Source organism: Strigops habroptila, chromosome 4 (genome assembly GCF_004027225.2).
Source record: "Strigops habroptila isolate Jane chromosome 4, bStrHab1.2.pri, whole genome shotgun sequence".
NCBI classification, from domain to species: Eukaryota; Metazoa; Chordata; class Aves; order Psittaciformes; family Psittacidae; genus Strigops; species Strigops habroptila.
The window spans coordinates 17,135,538-17,156,248 of record NC_046358.1 but is presented as its reverse complement, the minus strand read 5'-3'; the positions used below and the strand labels follow the sequence as shown (position 1 = coordinate 17,156,248).

General features: G+C 44.4%; 1 protein-coding gene across 1 annotated transcript in view; it reads left to right on the top strand.

Moving 5' to 3' along the window:
* Positions 1-20,711, top strand: part of RTN1 (reticulon 1) — a 124,827-nt gene that overhangs the window by 33,261 nt on the left and 70,855 nt on the right. The gene's annotated exons all lie outside the window — the stretch shown is intronic.

Below are 20,711 nucleotides of genomic sequence, written 5' to 3'. Positions count from 1 at the left end.
CCTGTGGGGTTTGCCAGGCATTTCTGCTGGGGGCTTCCACATGGTTCTTCACAGAAAGACCCTTCCTTGGATTTCAGCAGCTTACATATAGAGTCTCTTGGTGGGTGGTTGTTTGGTTTTTTTTTAATAAGATGCACCTCACAGGGCATGCTGCATCACGCATATGATTTATTTCACTGGAATTAAACATGCTGGGCTTGATTATTTTCACAGACATCCATCTTTTAACCACATCATTTGGTATGTCTATGCTGTGCCCATGGTGCAGGTGGCACACCTATCTTCTTGATGGCTCTCTGTGCACAATAAGGTGTGTGCAATGTTGAAGCCACCCTGGAAAATGCATTGTTTGTACCTGTTGCACAGGATAACATGATAAAGAAAGCTCAGCAAAAGCTGTTGTTTGAATACAAAAACATCCTGGAAGCTTTAGGTGCCTGGTTTCAATGCAGGGAGACTGTAGGTTGGCAGAAGATTTTAGCACCAAGGTTTTCCTGTGCAGTTTTATAAGCAGCAAACACAGAGGCTGTAGTTTGGATTCCCAATGCTGCAAGTGGATGTACCTTTGTGTGGACATGGCTCCCCTGTTCTCTCTCTGCAGCAGTAGGGGCATCTCCAGCTCAGCTTCCTGCTTGTCTTTGCAGAGCTGCCCACATCTCTAAAGATGAGTGGGGAGAGCCAGCAGCTTCACTGGGTGCATGGGCTAGTACCTGTGTCTGTGCAGGTATACGAGCAGAAGCCATAGCCATAGGGAATTCCTTGGTCCCACAACCTGCCCACTTCCACCTCTGATCTTTCATCAGAAGTAGCTGCTCCAGTGGGCTAATGGAAGTTATATAAACATACACAGAAAGGACATAACTTCAGCAGACAGCAATGCTCATCTATTCACACATATGCCAAAACTTCCTCTTCCACAACCCTCTGGGCTCCCCTTTGACTTGAACACCAGCTTTTGCTAATTAGCTCAGCTTTATCTAATTAGCACCCAAATGGGAGTGCTTCCCTCAGCTGCCTCTGAGCTTGCAAAGAGCCCAGAGTGAAGGATTTATGTGGAGGAGTAGGGTAGAGGTTTTTTTCTGGGGTTTGTGTGGTGTCGCTTCATCTCTGCACTGGGAAGGTGTGTGAGTGTGTTCTTTTTCTCTTGGCTTTATTGGTTTTATTCTCTTGGCTGATACAGAAGCTGGACAGTACTTGCACTAAATCATCAACTGTCTCATCTCATCTGTTTCTTTCCTGTCAGCTTGCTGTGCACATATTTATTTATTTTTTAATAGCAGTCATGGTATTTTGCCCATAGTTTGCCTTGGGAAATAGAGTGTGTCCTACATCCGTATCTATTTTAAGACTCTGCGCTGTTGCCTGCTACCAGCTGGGGACATGGCTAGAAGGAGCAATGGTTTCACATTTTAAGAGAAAACACTGGCTATTTCTAGGGAGTTGTAACTGTGAGATCCTATATATGTTTATAACCCAGAATATGGTGCTTTTAAGGATAGTACTCCTCTCATCTGACTTCAGTATTTTAAAAGTTGGCATTTTGGTTTAACTGAATTGGATAAGATCCATCTGTAGACAATGGAGAATGAAGTGGACACAGCAAGCAAATTATTGTGTTTCCAGTATTTGTGTTAGATTAAGAAGAATACAATTTTCTTTTGTGTTAGTTCTGCTCAGATTTAATAATGATAAGAAAAATTCTGTTTGATTAATGCAGACCAGTGAAAAGGAATTGGGATCTACCTCTCTAGATGGTTTAGGCACTCTTGATGGCTCTGCCTCTCTGCAGAAGTCAGCAGAGTCCAACAGAGCAGTGATGTCTGTATGTTGCCAGGCGCTTATGCTTGTGGCAGCAAATATTGTTGTTTCAAGTCAAATTACATCTGCATGGTTTCTTTTTTAACAATGCTGTGCAAATGGAAGACTGATGTGAGCTCCCAGTTTGTTGCAGCAAGTGATGAACACCTGTAGTACAGTCACATTAACCTTTATTGCATTGTAAGAGTCTGTGTGGGGTTCATACTTAGAGCTGGAACTGCTCAAGTCCTCCCGATTATTGTAACCAAAGGAAGTTGTTTAATGGTGGTGTTGCACATCCGTGTTCATATATGCACTCAGTAAAGGCTGCTATAAGTAAGAACGCATGCAGAGCAACTCAGTCCTGCTCTTAGTAACAAAGTGTGTGCAGGATCCAGACCTTTACAGATGTGAACCTATTATTTTCAGTAGTCTGTCCAGATTAAAATAGCAGAGGGTTATGTGCATTTTATTCAGAATTGAAACAGCCAGACAAGAACCACTGCTTGTCAGAAAAGCATGAGGATGAATTTCAGCTGGGAGGAAGCAAAGATTTGGGAGCAGGAATGTTTACAGACGCCTTTCTTAATGTTGTACATCTTGTGCTTATGCCTATGAAGGGCTCTTAGCCCATGGCTGTTCAGCTCAAACACTGGATCATTATCATCCTTGTTGCTTAGTTGTGTTCCTACGTGTAGGAGGGTTTTTGGATGGGCTAATTAGCATGGTTTTAGTTAAATCCCAGTTTAAGAAGGAATGTGGGTGAGAACTGGTTCCAGATAGGAGTCCAGGGGTCTGGCTCCACCCTATGTGTGCATTGACCCCGCTCTTAAAGGTTTTATGCCCTCAGACTCCGACACTCGTGACTGCTCTCCTGCCACTACTCTGGGCACAGTCTTAGGTGTTGTGCATTCACAAATGCTGCTCTGTTCTATGGCATGGTGCTTGTGTTCACAGATGTAACCAGAAAAGGTTTTTTAAAAAAAAAAAAAACCAAAACCACACCCAAAAACCCAAAACCACAACAAACCCCAAAACCCCAAACAAACAAAAAGCCCCCGAAATTCTCAACAAATCTTTATGGCCAGAAATGGGTCAAGAGGAATCCCAGGGCAAATGCTGTGTGGTGTCTCTGGACTTGGGTGTTTTGGTTTTGAGGGGTTTTTGGGGGGGCTTTTATTTTTTTAGTGCTGTAGCCTGGGTGAAAATGGGGGGGCAAGGGTACATAAATGTGACCCTTTAGCTCAATGACTTGCAGCTATTTGGTAGACCTGGCATAAGTATAAGCTGTTCCATTGTTTCAGATGGGTTTTCTCTGAAGTGCTTCTCTTTTGCTCGAACAGCTCTTTGCTTGATAAAGAGCTGAATGGTCAGTGGGTTAGTCCTGGTAGTGAGAAACTGCTGTGTGAGATTGCTGCTCCAGCGCGAGGTCCGAAGGTCATATATGGCCCCCCTTCCCCCTGCTTCTAGGTTACCTGAATATCTGGTAGTCCTACCTGTTCCTCTGCCTGCACTGATCGACAAACCTGTCTTCCTGGATTTAAGCCAATGCACTGGAAATAGGGAGGGATGGATCATACTGACTTTAGTGAGCTTGTCCTGGTGAATAAATAGGATAGAGGCTAGACAGGAGTGCTATGAGCAGATTTGGACCAGGCGAAGTGAAATGAAGGGGAGGTAGCCGGTATTTGCATTGGCATTGTCCTGTGCTGCATCAAGCTGGTTGTGAGATAAAAAAAGTAACACCCCTGGTGCCTGTCCAGCATGTGCTGTTCATGTATGACCAGATTACACTCGGTGCTCTGAACGGTCTTTCCCATTGTTCAGTGATTCTTTGGGGTTTGCTTTCTTTTTTTTCTCTGGGGAGGTCCAAAACTCCTTGCAAACCTGAAGTTCACGTCTCAGACTGAAGAGGAGGAGAACCTTCTCAGTCAGAGTTTACCATCCACTTTCTTCTTATATTTAAGATGCAGCATAAAGGTTTATGCAGTAATACTGGGGAGTGAATTTTGTATTGATTTAAAAATTACTCATTTTTAGCTTACTATTTCATGCATCATAAAATGGCCTTAGCTTCAGAAAGAATGCTGTGTATTATTAATATACATCATTAATTTACTTTTGGCATTGGGCTAGTAAAAGCACTTAATTCATTCCCCTGTCCTTAAAGTTGGACAAGCGAGATCTTAATAAAATTGTGATGGGAAGGAAAGCCATTTTGGAACACAGCTGTGGTCACACGCTTGTGTACCTCAAACACCTCTTCCTTTTGGGGTTACTTGCATCTCCAACTGGGTCAGCACAACGATGGTCTGGAGGTACTGAACTTGCTGACTGGAAGCTGCAGGTCCAACTTTGGCACTCAGGCCACCTGCACAGTGACTAGGAAAGCCAGCTAGTTGATAGAACAGATGATGTGGGGTGAGAAAAAGGAATGGGAGTTTCCCCTTGTCTGGGACATCAGTGCCTTACCCTTGTTCAGGAGACCTGGGTACAACCTGCACCCTAGCAGGGCAAATGCATGAGCCTGCGTGTGGCAAATTGAAGATGAAAAATGCTAGTGCTTCAGGCAGGTCTCAAAGGCAAAAGACCTAGCAGGCAGTGGAGCCTGTGTCTTTGCTTCCAAGTGCATGGTCTGACTGAGTGGTTATGGAGCCCTGCTTGTTTTCCTGTGTGCTTTTTTTGTGGCAGACTCTCCCGTGTTGGACATGGTAGCTGTTCCATTGACATAAAAGTTGAATCTTTGAAGAGAATGGTTTAGCTAAGGCAATGAGCAACACAACATGTAGTTTGGTGGTGGATTTGTTTTATTTTATTTTTTGATCTACAAGGAAATGCATCCTGGTAAACCACCACCCTTTCTGTGTAGGTTGTTTCACGTGACGCTTTATACCAGAATTGCTGGTAGTTGTATTCATGCTGGCTAGAGATGGCTTTGTGGGCAAGTGGCACTCCCTAATTTAAGGGCACTTATGGTTCAACTTTTCCTTGCAATTTTCTAGCAGTTTCAGCAGAAGATGCATATTCCTCCCCTCTAAAATCACATTCCTGCTCAAAGCCTGCTTGCTTATGGCATCCTGAAAATCAGATTATTTTTTATTGGTCTGCAAATGCAATTGAAAGGAAGTTGTTAACAGAGAACCTGCTGCACTTGAGGAGCATACTTGCTGTTCTGTGGCAGGAATGTGTTTTACACAAAATGTGTGATGCTGTAGCAAGGCTGCCTTTTAAAACACCATCTGCTTCCTGCTCTCCCCTCCCCCACCCCCCCAAAAAAACCCCCAAACCCCAAAACAACAACCCAAACAAACAAAAACCAAATAAAACAACTCCCAACAAAAAACCACAGGAAAAACAACCAAAAAAACCCCAAACAAACAAACAAAACCCAAAACCCCAAACCAACAACCCCACCCAACTAAAATGCAGACCACCCAAAACTAAACACTTCATGGGAACCGTCTTTCACCCAAGTTATTTGTTGAGGTCTGTTGCAGATATTGAGGTGTGACATCTGAGTTGGACTGATGGTGCTTTCAACTATCTCATCCTTATTGATGTTAGTTCAAGAAATACAGCAACATGACAGACGGCATTGCTTTAGAGGCTTGAAGAACGCACTGTGCAAAATACTGAGGAACCCTGAACCTTAGAAAAGGCATTTTGTAAATTGGTCTTTTAAGGCTCTTTAGTCTGCTGTGGGATCCTTAGCATCACTTACAGCTGGATGTATGACATCTAGAGAAGTGCTGCAGATGTGCCACTGGGAACAGCCAACAACAGTTTTAAGCTCTTGGCTATATCAGGGTGCATGAGGCAAATAGACCACGTTATCATCATGTGATTTTATTGCTGTAAAAGCAATTGTAGTAGAAGATATGGTAATCCCTGGTGTTCTGCTTCAAAGCCCCTTGAAGTCTGCATAATGGCTCCATTGAATTTTACCAGCCTTTGAATCAAGTTTCCTATTGTAGGACGGTACTGATCAAACCTGGTGCTCCAGAGATATCTTCAGAAATCCCTCTGAATGCTCTCTTCCTATTCTCCTGGCAGTTACAAACACTGATACAACAGCATTTAGAAAGTTTTCTTAGATGTACTGATGAAAAGGACTAAGAGCTAGATATTGTTATTCTGCCATCATACATCAGGTTAGTGGGTTACAAATTCTGTGCTACAGTGAGGAGCTTGCTGCCTTGAATGTTTGCATGAACCCATTTACCTGCACTTTTAAGCGATGATGATGGAGCTCTCCTTTTGGGGGGGTGGGGACGGGAACCTAATTATAATCACTCTTTGACCAAGCTCAATAATCCCCTTTCCATTGCTGCTGCTTTTTCTAAATGCAAGAGCAATGCCCTGAAAAAGGTTTTTAAATTTTAAAACTTGCTGTTTTGAAGATCTTGGGTCTGTTCTGCATTGTGCGGCAATAGATGTGTGCAAATCTCCAGAAATGTTTGCTCTGTGGCTGTAAGGAGTCTTCCTGCTGACTGCAGCCGCCTGTGCACAAGTGAAGGGACACATGGAAGGCACCCATTTTGTGCGATGAGCAGTGACTTCAGACAGCCATTCAGTTCCTTGATCCCCCAGTGTGGTTTCGGGCATGTCATTTAAATTTTCAATTTCACGATTTCCCACCTGTAAAATGGGAAGAGTAACAGCTCAGAGTAACAGTGCAGGGATGCTCTCTCCAGCAATGATGCTCTGTCCATTGAATGCAGTACTAAGTTGTTGGTGAGGAAGCAGGTTGGAGGCTGCCTCTGCTCTGCCATGCCTGGAGTGCTCTGTGGCTTATGAAAAAGGGATACAAACCTGCAGCACTGCCTCAAAGAGTTGCTGCTTTCCACAAACCTTGCAGTGGTTCTCTGTATTGTGCAGCACTTGAGCTGGTTTTGTGTGGTCAGACGGAGTCTGTATTTCCTTCACTGAACAGCAGGCTGTTAGCTTTTTAAACTGACTTTTCTTGCTAGCATTGCCGGTGACTTGGTAACACCTAGAAATGCATTTTCTAACTTAATTGTTCCGACAAACCCCATTATTGGCTGACTGGGGAACTCTCACCCTGCACTTAGCAGAGATGCAGCATTGATTCAGTGTGGGTCTTCCTGAGGCTGAATTAAGAGCAGTGTTCCTCTGCTTGCAAGCAGCAATTCTTCTCCTTGTTTAATAATGTCTATGGGAAAATTCCCAGCACTGAGCACAAGCTCCCTATCTGTCTGCGCACTGTTCGGATCATCCCAAAGGGTCTTGTAGTTAGCATGTGTCTGTGTACCATTTCTGGGATAATTCCTATAGAGACTTATTAAATCATCCCATGTTTTGTCCCTATAAGGGATTGAGGTGACCTGACTGAAAGCTTTAGCTAAGTAGAAACAATTCAGAATGGCTGAATTGAATTTTCAGTTAGGTTTCAAATATGTGAATACTTCCAAAACTAGGATCTCCTTACAAAAAAATCACTACAGGTAAAAATACAGTTCATAACAGACCTTGGCTCTGTTTGCTGCAATTGTGAAGCTGGGTGTGGAGAGCAGTTTACATATATGGGGAATGGCCCATGCTCAGCTAACTATTGTGTTGAGCTGTGCCGATTGGAGACCCCCAAACCTATAGCATCTGCCTTTTTCTGTTAGAGACCTGCTACTTGGGTAGCTCTGCACAAAATATATCCCCAGCCTGTCTGCACTGCAAGCAGAGACCATGTGGGCTGCTGATTTGGAGGACGGTATAGCTGAGATGATACTGTGACTAGTTCTTTATTTACAGCTTCTCAGAGCACAGCAGACAGCACGTAATTAGAGCAATTAGCTCTGATGTTAGAGTGGACAACCTTGTTGATCAGTGTGTTGGAAAAGCAAGAAAGTACACATCTGATGGGCTCTAGAAAGAGGAGATGATGCTTTTGGAGAGGGAAGCAGGACGTATTTGCATCTTGCTTTTAATATGGATGGAAGAAAAAAATACTGCATTAATGGGAAGGTATTGAACAGCCACTAGCTGAAGCTTTTTAAGCTGAAACACTTAGGAAGAAAATAGGCCAAAGAGATTTTTGGGAATGGGGAATGCTGAATTTGAACCCACACTGGAACACAGAAGTCTGAAAGGACCGGGAAATAAAGCAAACACAGTGGTGGCATGGTGGTAAACAAAGCAGGATTAGCCTACGGTTGGGCAGAGGGGGTGCTTTTGCAACCAACAGGGGAGGTGACAAATTTGCTCTGAATTTTTGCAGGCTGTCCTTATCTCAGTCTGGTCCTTAAACCTGTAGAGAAAGAAGAGGTGCCTCTGGTCTGAGGCAGTTCTCATGGGTTCACACCCTGATGGCTGTGTTGCTGTGCTTTGCTTAGCTGGTTTGCAGCTACTGCATTTAGCAGGTCTGCATTTAGCTGGCTGTTTCTGCAGGCTTTTTGTTTGGGGATTTGTCAGTGCCAGAGGTGGTGTTGAACACAAAGACCCATGCGTGCCTTGGAGTTAGTGGAAAACATTATGTCATTGGGCTCAGTGATCTGTGGAGCAAGAGAGTAGTGAAAATGAAAAAAAAAAAAAAAGGTTTTAATGAGGCCCGCTGGATGAAGAAATAGCCAGAGGTCTGAGATAACCTGAAAGCAAGAAAGTTCTTTGCAAGGGATGGAAACTGGAGAAGGAAGAGCCAGAGTAGGATTGATTTATAGGCAGTAAAGAGCTCAGTTTAGCTCATGAGTCACAGCGTTCTCTATTTGCGATGGCTTAGCAAAGCTTGCATTCTGGCTACTCCTGTGTTTAATGTTAAAGGTGCAATTAAGAAGCCTGAGGAAGAACCTGTGGGCTCTGCAGAAGTAAGCAAGTTGGTGCAGACCAAGTTTGCAGAGCTGGAAACTCCAGCAAAAAGGTTAGAAGCAAGAGCACACCAACACAGACTGAGGACTGCAGCCTACATCTATCTGATCTTCCATTCAAGGGTGCCACAAAACACTGAAGGCTTCCTGGGATCTGAGCTTAGCATTTAACCTGTCCTGAGTTAAATAATCTTGATGGGGAAAATGGGCTTTAGTTAACATGGTTTGAAGTGCTGAAATTCGGGGGTGGTGATAAAATAGGTGGCACCCAGAAGATGAGGGTATTGGGACAGGGAGCTGATTTCCAATTGCTAGTGCCCTGGGTCTCATCAGGGTGCTGTAGCGACTCTCCTGGAGGTGGGCCAGGCTCCTTTAGGAGCTTGTGAAGTCTGGGACATGAAAGCTGGCAAGAAACACAGCCCACAGCTTGCTGGTTTTGGTACTGCATTGGGAAGGTGGGAGACCCCATCCAGCTGCTGTTAGCTTGGAGCTGGGTATGGGCTTGGGGATCTTGTCATGGATGCTGGTAAAATACTGTCCAATATGATAGTTTATTCTGAGATGTATTTAACAAAATCTGGCTGTGAATGTTACACTGAACCCCTTTGCTCTCTGATACAAGTAGGGTAGAAGAGAGGAGGAGTGACTACAATGGCAGCGCAGCAGAGGATGGGCTCCCTGGATCTCCAAGCATGCAGTGAAGGTGATGTCCTTTTGGGGTGAATGTCCCCCTCTAAACCCTGCAAGGTGTGTGGGTGCATGCAGCTTGGTTTGAGGGACACAGGCCAGGCAGGCAGCCCCCACTGCTGCCTCTGCACCGTGTCCTCCTTGCCCAACTTCTCCTCCACATGCCTGGGGAGGTGATGCTGGGGTTGCTGAGCCCTTCTCTGCAAATTAGGCTTGTAGCTTTGCCAGAAATGACATCATTTGTTAGACAGATTTCTTCATTAGGAAGCTTTCTAATCTCAGACATGAGTGACACAGAAACCCTCCCCTCCCGCAAGCATTGAGAAAGCTGAGCCAGTCTCTGCAGTACACTTTCCTTATTTATCATTCATGGCATCATGTTTGTTTTATGACAAATGAACTTAATCATAATTTTCACAGTGGAATACACAGGAAAATACGCAGGATAACCATAGCTGCAGGTATAGAAAACCAAACTTAATTTAGAAAGGATATACAAAGCAGTCTAAGCAGCTGAAGAATTGAATTAATCTAATAAAAAGACTAAACTATATATAATTTTTCATGCTGAAACAATAGCCCCAAGAGATAAGATGGTGCTCAGGTTCTGTATTAAACTTTTTTCTTGTATGCTTAATACTGAACCAAATAATTTGTTGCTGAAAAGTGCATTTGAGTGTTGGGAATTCCACCTCCCTTCCTCCCAGTGTTGCAAAGTGGAGGAGGGTAGGAATTGCAGATCATTTATTAATGCTCTGCTCCATTGTGGTCTTAATCTCAAACAGATGGGCCAGGATGATCTGGCTCAAATTCACTGTGAGCATGCTTACTTGCTCAGAGCTTTCCACTTCAGGTAGAGTGATGCAGGGATTGGGCCAGGGCACTGAGAGTGATGATCATCCAGAAATGTGATTCCAGTAATTTTAGAGGCTTGAGAGTTAATAACCTCAGCTTGGGATAGGAACGGATATGCATGTAGGTGTGTGTGCACAATATTCATGCATACATATGGATGTGCTTTGAAGTAGTTTGGTTTTAATTCTTTGTTATGGTATTTACTGTGTGGCCATGCTTGCTGGGGAACCTAGTAACTGCTTGCTTGACCCTGACAGTGCTGTATGCTTCCAATTTCTGCATCATTTCTGATCTTTATTTTTACTTATTACTATTTTTCTGCCTTTCATGATACTGAAGGAGAAATTACAATGGTTGAACCAGGAAGAATAATGCTTCAGAAAATATCCTACTGCTATGAGTATATTTTCATGCTACTCTAGGCAAAAAACATAATGGTGTGAGCTGTCTGTGCTGCAGTAAAAATGCATTTCTGTGTGTAGAAACATCATTAAAGAGTGGCTTAAAGTACATAACACTAAAAAAGAATTTAGGACAGAAAATAGAAGAAACTTCCCAGAGTGTGGCACCAGGCATTCTAGACTCTCCATGAGATTTAGTGTCAGGGAGTGGAAAGCTTTCTCTAGGATACTAGAGACAGTAATTTGTTCAGCCTAGCAAAATGAGAGCTCCAAGGGAATGATTGCTTCCTATAAATATTTTCAAGGGGCAAAAGCCAATGTTGACAGAGGAACTAATGGATGTAGGTTGGTGATGAATAAATTTAGGCTGGAAATTTAGAGGAGTCATAAGCATCAGAGCAGTCATGTCATGGAACAGTTTTCTAATAGATGTAAGGAGTCAAAAGTCAAACTGCTTTTTAAGACAGAGGCTGTCCAGAAAAGGGCCCTGTTACAGTGTTTGTCTTTGGGGCAAGGGAGTGGCTGTACTTAATGATCCCAATGTTTCTCACTTATAGCTTTAAATTTTGTTAAAAACTGGTTCCATTGCCCATGAAGTGTCCTTAAAATTTGTTGGAAAGCAGCAGGCTCTTGTGTGATTCAGCAGCTTGGCTCCGAAAGTCTGACTCCCTGGTATAAAGGTGTTGTATCTGGAGATAAACGAGATGGCCTTGTCTCATTTGGCGATCCCAGAAAGTGCAGTCAAGAAGCAAGGTCATGGAGATGCCAGTCATGGTGGAGCTGGAGAGGACAGGAGCATACAGTGTATCACCTTGTGGTATGCAAGCCCTACCCCCTTGCACATCTGGGAGGCATTTACCCCCACTTTCATTAGCCCCTTTGAACAGGCTGCTGTTCCCTTCCAGCAACATGGGTAACTCTGGACTCCTACCAAGTACTAATGTGAAATAGGTTTATTTTTGAGGGCTGAAGTGCTGGTGAGCAGAAGGGACCTTCAGCCATTTCCAAGGCTTGAAGCAAACTTTGGATCTGAGATCCAGCTGCTTCTTTAAATGTGAGATCAAGGCAAGACTGTGTTTGAAAGTCTGCAACAGAGACCGCTCCCGCATCTCAAACCCTCTGTGTGTTTTGTTCCTGCATTGCCTATGCTCTGCATGGCTTTGCATGAGATGGATGTCAGAGGAGTACCATGGAAGAGACTGATTCCTGTCTGGAATATATATAAGTGTATTCTCCACTTTCTACGTGTGCACGATCCATTGAATTCATCAGAAACATGTGCTTCCAACCCTCAAGCAGCACTTCTGCATCTTCATAGCCTCTGCTGCTGAGCCACAGCTCTGCCTGAGTTCAGTGCTGTTGCATTCTACCCAGCTTTACCCTCCTGACATCTCCCTTCATCTCTGGCATAACTCCTCTGGCCACGGGACACAGCCCAGCCTGTTAACTTCATTAAATCCATCTCTGCTGCAGTCAGGCCTTCTGGGGGTCCAATCCCAGAGACTTTAGGAATGGACTAGAATTGGCAAACCTACCAATTCTTAAGCAAGAATCTATCTTCTGAAAGAGCAGTGAAAGGATCTGGGATTCTCACATAAATGAGTATAAAGAGTGCAGGCACTCAGACTCTGATGCGCATTACCTATATTTTTAGTCTAGACTCTCAGGAAGATGCATCCATGTCAGCCCAACTGCTTACGAGGCAGAATAAAGTTGGATTGCAGATGGATGAAAGTCTTTTGTTTTTACCTCTCATGAAAGCAACACCTCCAGTGCCATCTTATCAAATGTATCAATGTCCTACTTCATACACTTGCAGATGAATAAAGCTGCATAACTTAGGTAATCAGTAAAATATAGCAGCCAAAAGGAAGGAATGTGTAGGTAAACAGATAATTGAGAGATCATTGCATGAGTACTGACAGACCTTGGTTTAACTCCTATGTCTGTCCTCAGCCACCTACCAGGAAGGGGGATAGGTGCTTTTCAAAGCAGGCTGAATGTACTCTACGGTATGGTCAAATTGCATGTGCCCTGGAGGGGTTGCTGGGGGATGAGGTGGGTAGAAACGGCTTTGTGCATCTCCATGCACTACTGCTCCGTGCAGAGTCGCTCTCCTAATGTGGAGTCAGAGCAGCCGTGTGTCTGGGCTAAGTTATGTCAGGCTTAAGCAGCCCTAAGGGGAAGAAACTGGTGCTGGTATTCCATCAGACTCAATCCCTGCAGTCCTTGTTTTCCTACCCAAGAAGGCACCAGTGGCTTATACAAAACTCTGGGTTCTTCCTCCTGTAACTGGGTAAATTGACCTCAGCTGAAGCTTACGGTGAGGAGCAGAGCAGCTCTAATGTGCAGCTGTATCAACAGCTTATTTGACTGATCGAAGCACAGAGATGACACTGGGGGGAAGGCTCAGCCTTAAATCAGCACATTTCTGCCTTAAGCCAATCCCCTCCCTTTCCACTGTTCCCTGCTGCAGCCCTGTTAGCCAGCAATATCCTGGCCCTGCTGATGAGGAAGGCAGCTCAACAGCACAGCGCAAAGCATCCTGTCTGCCTGCTCCCTCCAGCAGTGGGTCTCCTCCACCCATGGTCCTAACACCTAATGTAGAACAAAAATATCATCAGAGTGGTGCTGCTGAACCTGTTACAGGCTAGTGTCTAGCAGACTAGTGCAGAGAGCAAGGCATGGACTTGGTGCAAGAAGGAGCTGCCTTTTGTCCAGGCAGCTGAACCTACACAACAGCTTACATGTTGACAGTGTTCCTCTGCCCTTGTGTACATGTTGCTCCCTGTGCCCTTTGCTGCTCCAGGCTGTAAAAGCTCCTTCCCTGCAGGAAGGCAAGTAAAATGTCTAAGCTATGCAGGGTTTGTGGCCACCACCTCCTCATTCAGTCCCAAACATCCTCCTCTTTCAAGGCTGTGTGCACATCTGAGAATAGCTTCTTGCCACAGCCTCCTCCACAGGAACAGTTATTTATTCATAGGCATTGGGTTTGCTCTGATAGTCTTTCTGAATTTATTCTAAAAAGAGGTTTGCCTTGTGCCTGGGAACTGCCTGGCCTGTCCTCCAAAATGGAGGCGAGAAAAGTTCCTAGTATGTTTTTGTATGTGATTAAAAATAGTTTCCCAGAAATGTATGATGGATAAAAATGAATGAGGGAAGCCTAGCTCAAATGTAGTAATGTTCAGACTGTATATGCAGACAGGTATGTGTGTCTATCCTAGCACTTCTAAAATTTCTTCTGTCTCTTCTCACCCATTTCATACTTCAATCTCTTTCTTTTCTACCTCTCTTGTCCTTTGTTCCCATGACTGTAATTCTTCTGCATCACTCTTTCATCTGATTCTCACTCTGCTCTACCTACTTCTCTTTTCCCTTTCTGTTTTCCACTTCACTCCTGCACACCCCATCTTTTTCCTCTCTCCCAATACCTCTCCCTGTTCTTAGCACTGAGCTCTTCTCCCTCTCATTTCTGCATCCTTTTCACTTCCTTTCTCAGCTGTTTCCTTTTCCTCATGTTGGTTAAAACCTATGTATGAGGTTAAAAGCTGACTTGAGAGCTAACTGAAAGATGCAGAGACTGGGTAAACTGGGCTGAGGGATGAAATGTGTTGCATCAAGGTGACCACCTGTGGTTAGGATGGAAAAGCCATTTCTGTTCATCCCCTTGAAGACTAATCTGACATTGGTTTGCAGCTTGGGTGAGACCCACCTGAAGACACCCAGAGGCAGGTCCAGGCAGGAGATAGGGGCTCTCAATCCCCAAAAGTGGGGGCCTGACCTGGGTTACTAGCACAGCCTTCGGCTTGGGAACAGGCATGGCAGCCAAAGGAAGTGTTTCACTGCATCCATCATGTGCAGGCAGAAATATCTCACTGGAATGGCTGTTTACACTTGTCATCTTGGTCAAAAGCCAGTATAAAACCCATAAGCCTTTACCTGATGTATTTTAGTGGATGAAAACAGTGAAAATGAAGAGTCTTCCCATATGTTGTGAGTGCCTTACAGTGACAGACCTGAATGTTTATCCACATGAAGGCCCTTTTGCACTGCGAAACAGTGTTAAATGGCTTCAGGGTAAGTGAAAAGTCGAGCCAGTAAGGGTATAAATAGCCTGTTGAAGACACTTTTCACGCAGTCTCCCATCCTCAGCTTCCCTTACCTTTCCTGTTTCAGGTTTTTAAAGGAGGATAACATTGGCTATTGTCTTTGGGCTATTTCAGGTCAGGTTGGGAGCTGCATGAACCTCAGAAACCCTTTTTGTGTTGCAACACCTTGCTTGATACAGACATCTGCTGGCCTCATGGGCAGTAAGAGGTGCAGCAGCTGAGCCATGTAGCATTTGGATAAGAAGACATTAAATGCTATTTTAAACTCCCCCAGATACCTAATTTCTTATGGAAAGCCATTGCCTAATAAATTAGTTGTATTTAACTGCTGAAACCCAGTTTTCCGCTTGGAAGAGGAGTTCAGTGGAAGAATGTAGCGACTTGTGTTTTGGAGTAAGGCGCAGCCTGGTTCTTCCTCCATCCAGTGCTCTCTCTCCATCCTCAGCCCTGTACTGGCTTAATTTCATGTTTGCTAAGGAAGATGCACTGGTCTAGCATTCAACATCAGAAAAACAAAATGTTGATGGTTCTTTCTAGTAAAAGGGAAATGTTCAGAAAGGTCTTATGCAAAATTTAATCTCTGCAGGGTCATAGTCTAAATTCTTGTGAACAATGGTGGGAAAATGAAAGAGAAGGCTCCGGTGAGGCCTTATAGCCCTCCAGTACCTAAAGGGCGACCTACAAGAAAGCAGGGGAGGGACTTTTTATAAAAACAAGTAGTGATAGGACAAGAGGTAATGGCTTTAAGCTGAAAGAGGGTAGATTTACATTAGATATTAGGAAGAAGTTCTTTACTGTGACGGTTGTGAGGTACTGGAACAGGTTGCCCGGAGAAGCTGTGACGGCTCCATCCCTGGAAGTGTTCAAGGCCAGGTTGGACCGGGCTTTGAGCAACCCGGTCTGGTGGAAGGGATTTGGAACTAGGTGATCTTTAACTAACCCAAACCATTCTATGGTTCTATGATGATTCTATGAAAGGAGCTCAGTTTTAACTTGTGTGCTTGGGTTAACAAAAATACCCATTGTCTGCATTTAAATTAGAATGTGCTTTGGTCATTCGCTTCTGCAAAATGTGTACGCAAGTTGCTGTGAAGAAGCAGCTTTTAAACAGCAATTACTTTGAACAAGCTGGGACAGCTGGAGGTGGGGTTCACTTTGCTTTTTGTGTTCGACAACTTAGTGCTGCAACTGATAGCACTGAGGAAAGATAGGGCATGGTTAATCCACTGCCTGGATCATCTGCTGTTGGGAGCTATGGGGAATGGAAAGCTGTACAGGCAAAGATGACTCTTATCGCTGCTGTACAACTCGTTCTAATATATGGGATTTTGGGACAGTGATTTCTAATAATACTCAATAGGATGTTGCTATAGCAACTGTATGATGTGGTGAATAATATCATGGGCTTAAATCCAAGATGCTGGGAGCTAAGATGGGTCTGAGTGTGATTTAGGACTGCCTGTGAACTTTGGTTGTGTGGGTGCTATGTTGAAGTCATTGGACTTGGGAAGAAGTTAGGGAAGAAGATACAAGATTCTTCTCTGAAGGGAGATGCAGTCTGCTAGGTGCAGCTGGAGTGGGGAAAATGAAGGCCACCGTGCAGATTCCCCCTGCATGCACCATGTTGCACGTGCTTCCATGAGGGACCCCAATGCACAGCATTTCCCTTTGATATTTGAAGCTTGCTGTAAACCAGATCTGACATTTAGCCTCAGGTCGAATTAAATTGATTTGACCTAGAATGATTTTTCTTGGTTTGGTTTTGTTTCACTAAGGGGGGGGGGAATCATTAAAAAGTCTGTTACAGCTCAGTTTCAAGCAGAATTACTTCCCTTTAATTTTCTCTCTTGCCAAACTGAAGAACCTCTTATTTGCCCAGATTCCATCTGTAGTGCTAATTTACAAGAGGCAAAATGGGGCTATCGACAGTGGCGCCTACTAGAATCCCCTTCCAGGGCAGAGCTGGAGTTCATTCCCTGCTAAGGCCCAGCCCATCCAGATGTGCTGAAATGGGGAAATGGAATATGGGCATACCCTGTGCCCCCTGTTCCACTCCTCAGCCCTTTTCCATCAAGAAATGTACCTCAATGTGTAGCCTAATTTTATATCTTAGCTTCAAGCCATTATTCTTTTTTTTTTTTTTTTTTTCCCTCCCATCTTCTAAGACTGTGACTAATTCCATCCCTTCACTTATACCGGTACCTAGAGCGTATTTATAGACTGTGATCCTGTTCTCCCCATTCCTTCCTCCTTCCATACAATATAAATTTATCCCTGTTATTCCCTCCTCCAGACTGGTCCAGGGTGTCCTGTTCTCCAGCACTTCTGCCATTAGCATCTTCTGCAGTTTCTCTGCATTTTCCTGTGCTTTTCCTAAATGAAGAAAACAAACCATGAAAACACCTGACACTTGGTTTATCTCTGCCAGAGGACAAGCTACAGATAAATAGTGGGAGTTGTTTCTCCCTTCCCTACTCATCCCTGTATGGGACCTTCTTTGTTTTACACTGCAGGGTTGGTCCATGAGCTTTTATTTATTTTGCTGTTTTGCCGCCTTTAGTGTCCTGCCTGGGTACTTAGTCATGCTCAATCTGCAGCGCTGCATACACTCTTGCATGCTGGGCTTCTGCCCAAGGGGAATATGCTACATCCCTGAGCATAGTCTATTTATGCTACCCTGGCTGAGGTTTATAATACAAGGAATTATTAGCCTGTGTCTGATATTGCATGTGAAGAATTCACATTTTAGTGTCTTGATTCCCTGTTATCACTTTATCTATTTACTGATTTCCAGTATTTACATTATGAGTTGATTACGAGAGAGGACTGAATGCCAAAATACAAGAGAAAAAGAAGTCCCCCACACTCACTATTTTTCGTTTGCTTCCTAACACCAAACATATAGCCAAGAAGGCTATTTGATTTATTTATTTTAAAAGCACAACCTAATGCTTAATCTTAGCTAGTAGGCATGCTCTTCTAAATGCCCTCTGGCTCACTCACTGTGGTAGACCCTCAAAATGGGCTTTTCCTGGAGGACATATTGCTTCACTTGTCCTAAAGTTTTCTGGATGTCCCCTTCTATCTCTCTGAAAACACAGCAGAATGACTGCTTGCCATATTTGCTTTTGTTCTGTAGACATTTTATGGTTTTGGCATAAGTCTGTGGGTGAATCAGCAACATCTGCAGAGATGTCCTGTCCAGAACTTGATCTCCGAGCTGCTTTCTTCCCAGGTGAAATGTTGTAGCTGGTGTATCTGCTGGGATGTAAGGGTCCTTGTTGGCAGTCATAGCTGCAAATCTGACGGTCATGTAGCTGTCTTCCAAAAGTAGTTCATGCTAGAGCCTGAAGCAGGTGAGCTGCTGTGGAGATCATGTATTTATCCTATTTCCCCAAGCAGGAGCACCTCTACTGATGGCATTTGAAAGTTATTTGTGTAACTACTCTTAAAAACCTTCAGTTGTTTAGGATCTGAAACCTTCCTGGGATGAATAGAACACTGTTTCAGTGCTTTCTGCCTCATCTAAGGTCAGGATGGCAGCAAAGTCAGAGATTTTTCAGGTTTGGAGTCTTGGATATTTCACTGGAGGAAAGGACATTCTTTGGAGGAAAACAGACGTCCCTGTGATTGGAAAGCTAAGTTTTCATTGCAGATTTTAATAGATATCTTTCAGCAGATGTGGGTGAGGCAGTGGTGTGCAATAGCTGCTCCACAAGAACTGCTTAAGCAGCACTGTCTGCACACGGATGGGAGGTCAGGCAGAGCAGGAGAGCAAGGAGAGAGCTTGCTCCACGGTTACCTGGCAGCTGACCCTTCCTGTGTGTCAGACACTCTGGAAAAGCTGCACGAGGCATCATGATCTGGGTAATTAGCCCCAGCTTTTCACTTGTGAAGCCAAGCACCAGGCTGTGCTGCTGAATGTAGAGAGAAGTGCACGTCAGAGAGGTTGGTCCTGGTGCTGCTGTCAAGCTGCTGCCCCCCTCCTGCTTTAATAACACAGAGTAATTCCAGCAAATGGTTGGTTTGAATCCAGGTTGCTCTGCCACAATATCAAAAGCATTCAGTAGTGCAGCCTCTGCTGTGTTTAAATCTGCAAAAGACCATGATTTAGCCACTAACTCTGACTGTGGGGAGCTGGGTCCCCTTGGAAGCAGCAGAGGCATGACTTTGCCTTTGCTTTCACTGCTTTTTCTGGAAGAGTGGAGGATCAGCAGCTGCCTTCTCTAGAGCAAACCAATTGTCCCTATCCCTGCCATGCTGGCTGCAGCAGGACAGAAGGCGGCCAGAGCCAAAGATACCTGTGTCCTTGGTTTCCTTATACCAAGAAACAGTGGGCGAGTCTGCAGTGCTGCTTGTGGGGCTGCCTGCATGGTGTGTGTGTGTAGAGGGGAGAGTTTTATGCTGGGGGTATCCAGGAGTGAAGAGTTTGTGGGTGACATCCAAGGTGTCTGGGAAAGGTTTCCAAAGACAAGCCAGCCTGTTGACCATGCCCCAGCTCACCACAGAGCTCCCAACGTTCAGGCTTTGCAAATGAAGAGATGGAGAGCTGCTGAGCAAAAATGGAGCAGGAGCTTCTGGACTTTCACACAGCATGATAGCTGAACTTACCTGTGCACCTTGAAATCTTAATCGTGCCTCCGCTTGGAGTACAGCCTTCAAACTTGCTAGCTGGTCTCCTCAGTGGGTATTTTTAGTGTCACATATTCAGTCAGGAGATGGAAGGTTTTGTAGTTGTATTGGCTCTTCACTAGAGTGAAGGGTGGGATAAGTCTCTAATAATGTCCTTCAGAGAAGTGAAATGTCTGGGGAGAATTTTTTCTGTCTCTGCTTGGACTAAACTCATCTTTTACAGGAGAAGAGACATAGTGGCAGGTAAATGAAGGAGAGACCTTGAAGGCAAGGACACTTCTAGCATTAGTTATAGCACATATGGCCCGATCCTCTTAAGCAGAAGGAGCCAGCAGGTTGATGCCGATTTATGATTGCAGTGGCTCTGCCCCACATTCTGCACTAGTTTGAGAGGTTTAACTTTTAATGTACTTTTGAAAACTTTCTGACTTTCAGATGCACTCCTGGTGCCCCCACCTTCTAGAAATAGAGAAATCACTTAAATGAAATGAAACCGCATTAGTGCTTGGATCAGAGTCTGCTGCCTTGCCTGCCTCAGCAGAACCTCCTGGTTTGCTTTTTTTTTTTTTTTTAATCTTTTCTGATGCTGCTCATATTTCATCACTTCTCCTTGTTGTTGTATATATTCTGGATCCTACTTGATGCTATACAGGTTCTTTTCTCCCAAGGTTTCTGTTGCTGCCAATAAAGGTAGATGCCAGGAGCCAACATACTCTGGTCCTTCTGGTGCAGGTCACATTCTGATGGGAAAACCCTGAGTGAAAAGAGAGTTAGGTGGTGATTTTTGAACTCTGTCTCTGCCTGCATCAGCCTTGCATCACTGTGTCCTTTCTGACCTAGATTTCCCTGCTGTCCCTTGGGCATTAGATTTGATCTTGATTTGTGGCCAGAAATGCCTTGTCTTCAGATTCTATGTTTTGTTTTTTTTTTTGGCTCCCAGGGCTTCATACTTCCTTCCCTGGTGACAGTTTTATGCAGGTATAACTAGTGCCTTTGGTGGAGTCCCTCCTGAATTACCCCAGCCCTCAGGGTCTTCTCCCTGAACTACCATGCCTGACACACTGCTGTAGGTGTTATGCCTTGTCACAAAATTAATTTTCCTCTTGAGAGCCCTCAGTGATTTCAGCTGAACTTCATTGCAGTTGTTGCTCTGTCTTTGTGGAAGATTCATACCCCTAGAGTGGCTCCAACCTTCTGGGGTGGGAAGCCAAGTGCAAGACAACCTTCCTTCCTCTTTTTCCTCTTTTTTTAATAGTTGGATTTCCATGAGATGTTGCAGTCAGGTATGAGTGGCATAGAGAAAACTCAGCGGTCCCTCCAGCTGTGTTTCAGATTGTTACTCAAGGACTTGTATTTTGGCAAAAGCCCTTCTCCAGCAATGGCTTTTGCCTCTCCATGGAAGAGCCTGAAGCTGT